A 12,163-nucleotide genomic window follows, 5' to 3' on the forward strand; every position below is an offset into this window, starting at 1 on the left:
ATAGAGGCCTCCCTTGAAGAGATGGTCAATATGCTTGTAACATATGAAGCCACTTTAAAGAAGGATAAACCGGTTCTCTTGGTGGGCTCCTCTTCCTCTGCTAAGAAGGGGCCAAGTACAAAGGGTAAGAAACGTTCTGCCCCACCCAAGAAAACCGGACCCGAGAAGAAGAACAAGACAAAGGCTTCAAACATGGAAAAGTCCAAGGATGTTTGCCATTACTGCAAGAAACCCGGTCATTGGAAACGTAATTGCAAGGAATATCTAGAGCAGTTGCGAACTGCGAAGGGTATGTTCTATATTGAAATAAATGTTTCACTTAATACTACTTCTTGGGTATTGGATACCGGATGTGGATCTCACATTTGCAATGATTTGCAGGTGATGACAAGAAGTCACAAGCTTAGAATGGATGAGACCCAGCTGAGGCTCGAAAATGGTTCTAGAGTTGAAGCCAAAGCTGTGGGAGACGTTTATTTAATTTTGCAGAACGATTTTAAGTTACTTTTGAGAGATGTTTTATTTGTTCCAGATTTGATTAAAAACATTATTTCTGTTTCTATGCTTGATAGAGATGGTTATTCTTGCAATTTTGTGAATGAGATTTGCAATATTTACAAGAATGAATGTTTGATTGGAAATGGACAACTTGAAAAAGATCTATATAACTTAAAATTAAAAGACGTTCCAATAAATTATGTTGATAAACCGGTAACAACAAACAAAAGGAAAATCGATAGTCAAAACCCGGCAAACCTTTGGCATGCTAGGCTAGGTCATATTTCCTCAAGGAGGATGAACAAGCTAGTGGGAGAGGGCATGTTTGATATGTCTTATATTAACTCTCTACCTACTTGTGAGTCCTGCCTGAAAGGAAAAATGACTTAATCTCCTTTTAAGGGAAAACCTGAGCGTAGTCAAAATCTGTTGGATTTGATCCATATAGATGTTTGTGGTCCATTTAGAATTGATACTAAATTTGGCCACACCTACTTCATTACCTTTACTGATGATTATTCAAGGTATGGGTATTTATATTTAATGAAATATAAGTCTGAAGCATTTGAAAAGTTCAAAGAATTCAAGGCTGAAGTAGAAAACAAGCTAGGTAAAAGTATTAAAGCACTTCGATCGGATCGAGGTGGAGAATACTTAAGTACCGAGTTTTTGGACTATCTGAAAGAGAATGGGATTCTCTCTCAGTGGACTCCTCCTATGACACCTCAGCTAAATGGTGTATCAGAGCGTCGTAATCGAACTTTGTTGGACATGGTTCGATCCATGATGAGCTTCACTGAGCTTCCACCTTCGTTTTGGGGCTACGCGCTTGAAACGACGGTGTTGTTGTTGAACAACGTCCACACCAAAGCAGTGGACAAAACACCATACGAGTTATGGAATGGCAAAGCTCCTAAGTATTCGTACTTGAGGATTTGGGGATGTCCTGCTTACGTGAAGCGGACAGTGGAAGATAAGTTGGATAGTCGATCCACCTTATGTTATTTGTAGGGTATCCGAAGAATTCAATCGGATATTATTTCTATCATCCTGCTGAAACAAAGGTGTTTGTTTCAAGGAATGCCACCTTCTTGGAGAAGGAGTTCTTATTGGATAAGAAAGGCGAGATGATGGAACTCGAAGAAATTCGAGAAGAACCCGAAATACAAAATAATAATCCTACAACTCAGGAACCAATGATGGACACGCCTATACCTAGAAGATCCGAGAGGACTTCTAGACCTCCTATTCGATATGTTCTTCTTCTTGAAGGGGATCAAGATGAACCCGATGTTGGATGTGATCCAAGAAACTTCAAGGAAGCAATTTCTTATGCGGATTCAAATTTATGGCTTGAAGCTATGCAGTCGGAAATAGATTCGATGCATACAAATCAAGTTTGGTCTTTAGTAGATCCTCCCGATGGAATTGTTCCAATAGGGTGTAAATGGATCTACAAGAGAAAGCTTGGGCCTGATGGTAAGGTATTGACCTACAAGGCACGATTGGTGGCGAAAGGTTATACTCAAAGACAAGGAGTTGACTATGATGAAACCTTTTCACCAGTTGCAATGTTCAAGTCCATAAGAATCCTTATTTCCATAGCTGCTTGGTATGACTATGAGATATGGCAAATGGATGTGAAGACTGCATTTCTTAATGGAAACATTAAGGAAGAGATCTATATGACGCAGCCTGAGGGATACACATCCATGGGAAGCGAGCATAAGGTATGCAAGCTTCAGAGATCGATCCATGGTCTCAAACAAGCATCAAGAAGTTGGAACCAGAAATTTGATGAAACAATAAAGGATTTTGGTTTCATCAAGAACCCGGAGGAACCGTGCGTGTACATGAAAGTAGTTAAGGATGCTGTGACATTCTTAGTACTTTATGTTGATGACATCCTACTCATTGGGAATGACGTAGGGATGTTGTAGTCAACAAAGATATGGTTATCAGGTAGATTCTAGATGAAGGATTTGGGTGAGGCATCCTATATTTTAGGGATACAGATCTATAGAGATAGATCTAAGAGAATGATAGGACTCACTCAAGCAACCTACATCGACACCATATTGAAAAAGGTTTTCAATGGATGGGTCCAAGAGAGGACATCTACCTATGTGTCATGGAGTTTCTCTATCCAAGTCTATGTGTCCCAATACTGATGAAGAGATAGAGAAAATGACACATGTACCATATGCGTCAGCCATTGGTAGTATCATGTATGGGATGATATCTACCAGATTTGATGTAGCATTTGCTCTGAGTGTCACGAGCAGATATCAAGCTAATCCCGGTCAAATGCATTGGAAAGCCGTGAAGGACATTCTTAAGTACTTACGAAGGACTAAGAATATGTTCATGGTATATGGAGGAAGAGAACAGAAATTGGAAGGCTATACCGACTCTAGCTTCCAAAGTGACGTGGATGACTCGAAGTCAACCTCTGGATTTGTGTTCATGCTCAATGGCGGTGCTGTCTCTTGGAAGAGTTCCAAGCAGGACACCACAGCGGATTCCACAACTGAGGCAGAATACATTGCGGCATCAGCTGCTGCTAAAGAGGCCATTTGGATGAGGAATTTCGTCCAAGAGTTGGGCGTCATTCCTGAAGTTATTGGTCCAGTCCCGGTGTACTGTGACAACACGGGTGCCGTTGCTCAGACAAAGGAACCAAGGTCAAATCAAAGATCCAAACACGTACTGAGGAAATACCACATCATCCGGGAGATCGTGGAAAGAGGAGACATCACTGTCGAAAGAATGGCCTCTGCAGACAATATCGCTGATCCACTTACTAAGCCCTTGCCAGGACCATTATTTGACAAACATCGCGAAGCAATGGGTCTACATAGTATGACTAATTGGCTTTAGGGCAAGTGGGAGATTGAAAGAGTGGGTGCCCGATGAGCCAACTTGTGGCTAAGGGCTTTGATGACTCTATGTATAAACAATCTTTTGTTTAATATAATTTACACTTTTATAATGGCAATGACTTTATCTTTCTTCATATTGTTATATTGTGATATACTATTATTGCTTTGATGAAGACCTTAAATATACTATAGTGTATGTAAGATGTGGTAGTGCATGCGGATGACTATCATGAAACACATCTTATAGTCACTGTATATTCTAAACAGTTCCTAGTCGATTGAGCCGTCCGTTAATAAGGATAAGGATCGCTCGAGATTGAGACTAGCATTTGCGATGCCGAGTACCACGTTTCATTGGTATGGAACATAGAGATGTTCAAAGAATGAAAATGGATATTCATACGATGAATGATCGAACTACCCTATCCGGACTTTCCAAGTGGTTATCACTTATCGAGTGGATAAAGTCCGCGGTTTTGGTTGTACACCATTAGTCCTTACTACTTGAAACATCATTGAGACTCTATATGCTAGTACTGTACTTTGATTCGTTTACCGACTCTATTGGGGTCATCAGGTGTCGGGATTGGGTACAGTTACGACACATATAGGAGTCGATGCTTTGTTGTCAAGGATTCACCACATACTTGCGAGTGTGGATATCCTATGCAATCTGAGGAGATATTAGTGTGACGAATCTCTGGCCAGAGTACATGATGTGTTTTAAGAAATGGTTTCTTAGTAGCACATGCGATGTCATTATTTGATCTTCAAGATGTATTGCATAGATATCGAATCTCGAACGACTCTCGATTTACCAATGGTTGTTGATTCGATCGGGATATATGGATGAAGGGACTGTACTGTACGCTAACCAAAATCTATTGGTTCTTGCAGGCACTATCAGTGATACCTAAGGAATCATGGGGCGATGTTGCTAGGCGCTCTTACCATGATTCGATGGGCAAGTCGGAAATTGTTGTTCCGAGTCACAAGGAGTTGTGAGCCCACGGCTAGCTGTATCCCTGAACCATTGAGGGTCACACAAGTAATGGATTTTTAATCCCCGTTGAGATAATTAAATTTAAAGAGTTAAATTTAATGAACAAAGAAGTGGGACTTCTTATAAGAGTAGAGGGAGTAAGATTTCCTAAAATGACATAGAGATGGGCATTTTTGGAAATCACTGAATTTGGATTCAGAAAATTTATCTTGACTTTAAAAGGTGCAGAAATGGTTTCTGTGCACATTGGTGAAATTAGTTTATCAATCTGAGTCACGATGAATTTTATATTAATTTTTGAACATGCGGGCATTGCTTGTCAGGCTTGAACTTATGACTAATGGGCCCTAAGCTGTTAGCAGCCCACATTATAAATAAGTTATTGCAGTACAAAAATTACACAACAGAGGCTCACAATTTTCGAAAAACCCTAGCTGTGTTTTTAAAAAGTGGCCGCCCCCTTTCTCCCCTCTCTGCTCTGAAAATTCCAGCCTGTGAATTTTGAATTTGCAGTCTGGTTTAACGGATCAAATTCGTTAATTCTCTTCGTAGAAACTTCTGATAGATTTTCTAGTGCAATCTATCAGAGGGATTAAATTTCCGTTCGTGGACCTGATTGAAGAATTGTTCGTCCATCAGTTCCTGGGATATACAACAAGAGCAGAGCAATCTGTTGGTGTCCATAATCTCGATTCGAGATTGGAGGTAAAAATTTAATTATGATTTAATTTTTACACGCACAATTTAATCGTAAAGTTTTGATACCCATTATGGAATCGTTTCATATAAAATTTTTAAACTTCCGCTGCACCGGATATCAATTCTGATTGATTCTATCACGGTTCTCCAACATTTGGGTGCGAGTATAAATCTAATGCCTTACTCTGTGTTTAGAAAATTGAGCTTAGGAGAACCAAAGTCCACCAGAATGTCGTTACAACTGGCGGACAGGTCCATCAAATATCCACGGGGTATAATCGAGGACGTACTTGTAAAAGTGGACAAATTCATCTTCCCTGTGGACTTCGTAGTGTTAGATATGGAAGAGGATTTGGACATGCCACTCATTTTGGGTAGACCTTTCCTGGAAACAGGAAAGGCACTAATAGATGTCCAGAAGGGAGAGTTGCTTTTGAGAGTGGGAGAAGAGAAAATTTCGTTTGATGTTTTTAATGCTTTAAAATTTTCTCAGAATAATGAAGAATGTTTTCAACTAGATGTAGTGGATTCACTGTTATTTGATTATGTGCAGGATACTTTTCAGGAACCATTAGAAACTGCACTTATATCTGAGCATGTGGACGATTTCAGTGATGAAATTGAAGGGATGACTACATATTTGAATGACAACCAGTCATGGAGAAGAGGTGGAAAGCTTAGACTTGAAGATCTTGGCAACCGAAAGGATTTAGTCCTTCAGAAACCAAGCATTGAGGAACCACCCACTTTGGAATTGAAACCATTGCCTACCCATCTCAAATATGTATTTTTAGGTGAGAATGATAATTTACCTATCATAATTTCTTCTTCTTTGACAGGTGAGATGGAGGCCAGACTAATGGATGTGCTCAAAAATCACAAGAGTGTATTTGCTTGGAAAGTGGCAGATATCAAAGGAATAAATCCGTCCATATGCATGCACAAGATCTTAATGGAAGAGAGCATCAACCCATTAGTCCAACCACAGAGGAGACTAAACCCGAAGATGCAGGAAGTTGTAAAAGCAGAGACGATCAAACTGTTGGACGCAAGTATCATTTATCCTATTTATGATAGTCCATGGGTGAGTCCAGTGCAGTGTGTACCAAAGAAAGGGGGGATAACTGTCATAAAGAATGAGAATAATGAATTAATACCTACTAGGACAGTTATAGGTTGGCGTGTGTGCATAGACTATAGAAAATTAAATGACGCGACCCGTAAGGATCATTTTCCTCTCCCGTTCATTGATCAAATGCTAGAGAGATTGGCTGGGTATGAGTTTTACTATTTTTTAGATGGGTGCTCAGGATACAATCAAATAGCGATTGCACCTGAAGACCAGGATAAAACGACTTTCACTTACCCATATGGTACGTTTGCCTATAGACGTATGCCTTTCGGATTGTGTAACGCTCCTGCAACTTTTCAGAGATGCATGACTGCCATTTTTCATGATATGGTCGAAATTTTTTTAGAAATTTTCATGGATGATTTCTCTATTTTCGGTAAATCTTTTGAAGCATGTCTGCATAACTTGAATTCTGTTTTAATGAGATGCGAGGAGACAAATTTGGTGCTGAACTGGGAGAAGTGTCATTTCATGGTGACAAAAGGTATAGTTTTGGGCCACCGAATTTTTGAACAGGGGATCGAGGTGGACAGGGCCAAGGTGCACGTTATTCAAAATTTGCCGCCACCCACGACAGTCAAGGGAGTTAGAAGTTTCTTAGGACATGCTGGTTTTTATCGGCGATTTATTAAGGACTTTTCAAAAATTGCCAAACCTCTGTCTTTTTTGCTAATGAAAGATGCCTTTTTTGATTTTGATTCAAATTGTTTGCAGGCCTTTGAGGTGTTGAGAGAAAGACTGGTGACTGCGCCAGTACTAACATCGCCAAACTGGGATCTTCCATTTGAGGTAATGTGCGATTCCAGTAACTCTACTGTTGGTGCGGTACTCGGCCAACGAATAGACAAGGTATTCCGAACTATCTAATACGCTAGTAAGACTCTTAATGAAGCTCAACTAAATTATGCCACCACTGAAAAGGAGTTGTTAGCGGTAGTATTTGCACTGGACAAATTTCATTCGTACCTTGTACTTTCAAAAATCACAGTTTACACAGATCACTCTGCTATTAAGCACTTGTTGGCAAAGAAAGATGCAAAACCTAGACTGATTAGGTGGATCTTACTTTTGCAAGAATTTGATTTAGAGATCAAGGATAAGAAAGGTGTTGAAAACGTAGTAGCTGATCATCTGTCTAGATTAGAATGCATTCCTGATGATGCACAAAATGAATTAGAGGACATAGATGATTGGTTCCCTGATGAAAAACTTTTCGCCATAGAGAGTTCACCATGGTATGCACATTTTGCTAATTTTCTGGTCACAAGCACACTCCCACATAATCTATCTTTCCATCAGAAGAAAAAAAATTTATCGGATGTCAAGCACTACTTTTGGGAGGAACCATTTTTGTTTAAAATATGTGCTGACTCAATGATTCGGAGATGTGTGGCGGAAGGAGAAATGCAAAGCATCCTCAGTCATTGTCATGATCGTGAGGTAGGTGGCCATGCTGGGCCAATCAAGACTGTAGCAAAGGTACTTGAATGTGGGTTCTATTGGCCCAACCATTTTAAGGATGCGCGCTTGTTTGTCTTAGCTTGTGATAGATGTCATCGGACAGGTAATATCTCTAACCGAAATGAAATGCCTTTACATAATATCATTGAGTGTGAGATATTTGATGTTTGGGGAATCGACTTTATGGGACCATTTCCACTTTCTTTGACAAAAAAATACATTTTGGTTGCAGTCAATTATGTTTCAAAATGGGTAGAGGCCGAAGCTTTTGCAACAAATGATGCACAGGTTGTACTGAAATTTTTGAAGAAAAACATTTTTAATCGGTTTGGTACACCCCGTGCAATAATTAGTGATGGTGGCACCCACTTTTGCAATAAACTTTTTGACAAACTCTTAAAGAAATATGGTGTCAAGCATAAAGTCTCTACCCCATATCATCCCCAGACCAGTGGCCAAGTGGAAGTATCAAATCGAGAGATCAAACAGATTTTGGAGAAAAGTGTGAGTACTAATCGGAAGGATTGGGCACTTCGACTTGATAATGCCTTATGGGCCTATAGGACAACATTTAAAACACCTATAGGAACCTCCCCTTATAGATTGTTGTTTGGAAAGGCATGTCATTTACCTGTTGAATTAGAACATAGAGCATATTGGGCTATTAAAACTCTAAACTACGAATTTGCTGCTGCAGGTGAAAAAAGATTTCTAGAGCTTAATCAACTGGAGGAATTCCGCGACAGTGCATATGACATGGCGGTTTCGTACAAGGAACGAACCAAGAGAATACATGACAAGCGCATTCGACAGCGGGACTTCAAGGAAGGAGATGCTGTGTTGCTGTTTAACTCCCGGTTAAGACTATTTCCCGGAAAACTGAAGTCTAGATGGTCTGGGCCCTATAAAATCACAAGGGTGTACCCATCAGGGGCCATAGAGATCAAAGATGCCCATAAGGAGTCGTTCATGGTCAATGCTCAAAGGTTAAAACACTATGTGGGGGGTGATGTGGATTCCATGCCAGTCATCACCACATTGACTGACCAAGACTAGTTTGGGGAGGATGAAAAGTCAAGCTCTCGACTTTAAATTGAAAACTACATTCTACCTTTTTCTTTTATTTATATGCATTTTTGTTCATTTTAGTAAGTGTTAGAACTTTTTAGGTTAATTCCTTTTATTTCTCGAGTTTGAGTACTGTCTCTGAAAAATTTTCAAAACGAGGGGGTGAGCTTGCGCGGCAGTTTTCTACCGCCCGCGCACCCAAAGCCACTGTCCCGCAAAATTTTTGAAAGAGGGGGTGCGCTCGCGCGGCAGTTTTCTGTTGCCCGCGCACCAAAACCCACTGTCTCAAAATTTTTTAAAAAAGGGGTGTGCGCCCACGCGGCACTTTCCTACTGCGCGGGCGCATCGCGCAGACTCAGATTTTAAATGCCCGATCCCATTCTTTCTTTCTTTACTTCCCCTTCCCTTTTTCCTTCTAACCCTAATCCCCCCCGCCGCCATCTCTCTCTCTCATTCTATTACTATATTTCTTCTATCAATTTCACAGGTTCAGCACTCAATTTCTCATCTTTATTGACATGGCACCCAAGAAACAAAAGTTTGCTACCTTTAGGGCCAACCCATCCAAAATCATAGAGGGAAAATTTATTTCGGAAGAATCCAAGGCGAGGTATGAGGAGGCCAAGGCTGCAAGGAATCCAATTGAAGAGAGGGGAATCGATCTCTCTGAACGCCGCACCGCCTCCCTTGGCATCATGGCTCAAGGATGGGCCGAGTTTTGCCGCAAACCTCTCGTGGCGTTAGTCCCGTTGGTCCGTGAATTTTATGCCAACGCCGCCAAGCGTACCGATAGCACAGCTTTCATGCGGGGTAAGATGGTTTCCTTTAGTCTCGCTGCTATTAATGAATTATTGAAAACTCCGGATGTAGATGATAGCCAATTTCAGGCATTTAAGGCTAACCCGGATTATAATGAAATCTCGAATGTCCTGTGCTATGATGGCAATGTATGGAAGGATTCGGTAAAATTTATATCTTTTAAGGAAAAATATTTGCGGCTGGAACCGGCCTTGTGGTATGCTTTTCTGACTCACAGGTTGATGCCGGTGTCCCACACCCATGATGTCACAATGAGCAGGGCAGTGCTGCTGTATGCCCTGCACAAGCAATGACCGCTTAATGTTGGAAGAATTATCAACCGAGAGTTGTACACGTCCATTCGCACGTCCAACATTTCAATTTTTTTTCCGACCATTGTTTCTTTACTGTGTGTGCAAGCTGGTGTCCCATACAGGGACGACGAAGAATGGTTGCACCCAATGCAGGCAGTGGATAACATAATTTTGAAAGCAAAACATTCATTCCGCCTCCGAGAGTTTCAACCTCCTAGCCAGGCCAGCTCTGGACCCGGTCAATCATCAAGGAATGTGCTTAAGCCACCCCCTGCGCGCCGCACCACGAATGACACATTAAGCGAGATTTCGGCTTGGGTGAAACACATGGAAAAATGCCAAGAGGTGAACGCCGCCCACAATGAATCCACCAACGCCATGATGCGAGGACTGCTCGCAAATGCTGGGATGGACCCTACCGCTTAGCCAGTACCACCACCTTTATCCTCCACCGTTCCAATTCCAATATGCTCCACCGGTTCGGGATGCCCGAAGATCTTGATGAGGAAGAGTCTGATTAGTACCAGGGGAGTTTTTAGTGCTTTTTGTTTTTACTTTTCTTTTGTTTGTTTTTTAGGTGTGGTGGTGTTAAGTAGCATTGGGGACAATGATCTTCTTTAGTTTGGGGAGGTTGTGTTGTCTTTTGTGTTTTCATTTTGTGTTCTTATTTTTTTTCGTTCGAGACGTTTGTACTGTGGTTGCAAGTGTTGAATGAAAATCAAAAAAGCCAATGATGAAGAAAAAATTATATTACCGTTTTTTGCTTAAGTCCATGACTATCTTCTTTGTTTGACAAATCGTCTTGAACTAGTATAACCAAGTCGATGAATAGGTCTCAAAACACTCTGTGAGGTGTACTTCAATCTGAATTCGAAACATACAAACTTGGATATGATTGAGGCAATTTATTTGATCTTTGGGCTTAAATTTTTTTTTTCGTGAATTACCCTAGATGCCAAGTTGAACCTTCACGTTTACATGAGCACGAAAGGTGCATGATCTTATTTTTGTTTTGGTGTAATCATCACTTACCAGTGATGATTTTCTGTGCTGCACTGATTGAGATCTGTTTGAGTTGACTTTGAATTGAAATGTGTCTAGAACAAGTTCGAACGCCCCTCGAGGCGCAATACGGGTATACTGTGACTTAGGAGTGATATAGGAAATTCTTTCTGAATTTTGTTTGTGCCTTTCAAGCCACCCTTGATTTATTATGTCCCTAGTACCTAATTCGAGCTTAATAAAAAAAAATGAATGGCAAACGTGAAAACGTGTGGTAAACCCCATTCAACATTATTTAATATCCTACAACAACTACCCATAGCTTAAACACTCATTCCTACCTTGTGGGGAGTAAATTGAATGTAGATTATTTCTAAAGGTGCTCCAATTGCATAATGTGAAAAAGGAAATAGTGTGAATGCTGACTCAAAACAAAAGGGTAGTTGAAAACAAGAAAGAAAAAATTATGGTGAAAGAGAAAAAGTGTTGTTGGTAGAAGGCAAGTGAAGAAAATTTCTGGAGATCAATGAAGTGAAAAGAGATGATGAATGTGAATAGAAAGAAGTGGAATTGAGAAAATAGATCATCGATTACTCCCTCTTTGAATTCTTTTCTTTCATTTGGAGACATTAACCTAGCCTGACATTATAAGCCAGATAAGACCTATTGACCGAGTCACAGTCTCCCAATATACTAGTGGAGAGGGGTTGTAAGAATTTTGCTTATGGACTATTGATAGACACGGTTAATGAATATTGATTCTTGATTAAAAAAAACACACTATTTTTCATTGAGTTATACCAGTCAGTAGAGTGTGTATCATTGAATACTCCCAAAGTCTTGATCCTATTATAACTGCAAAAGTCCTTATGATCCTAGAATGTGTGAATTGAATTCGGAGTAGAGTATTCCAAAAACGGACTTGCGAGATTTTGAAGTTTGCAAGGTTTGCGAGTTAAATTTTTTTTTAGGTCAGCATATGTGGATATGATTGGACTGTTTTTCTTTTGGAAGAAATTCTGAGGCTTGATGAGATTGATTTTACTTACTTGTTTTATCGTTTTGTTGTGTCTGCTTGTTAGTTGTCACATATTTTGTTCGAGGGCGAACAAAAGGTTAGTTTGGGGAGGTTGATAGGAGTCATTTTTGTGCGTTATTTTTGCTTGTTTTGTGTTTGTTTTGCATTAGTTTCGTTTTCATTGTGTCTGTTTTTACCATTCTTATTTCGTTTATTGTTTTAAAGTTTTTTTGTAGTCACTTCTCTGGTTTATTTATTTTTATTGCAGGAAATCACAAAGAAATGCTG

Source organism: Henckelia pumila, chromosome 4 (genome assembly GCF_033568475.1).
Source record: "Henckelia pumila isolate YLH828 chromosome 4, ASM3356847v2, whole genome shotgun sequence".
Lineage (NCBI taxonomy): Eukaryota > Viridiplantae > Streptophyta > Magnoliopsida > Lamiales > Gesneriaceae > Henckelia > Henckelia pumila.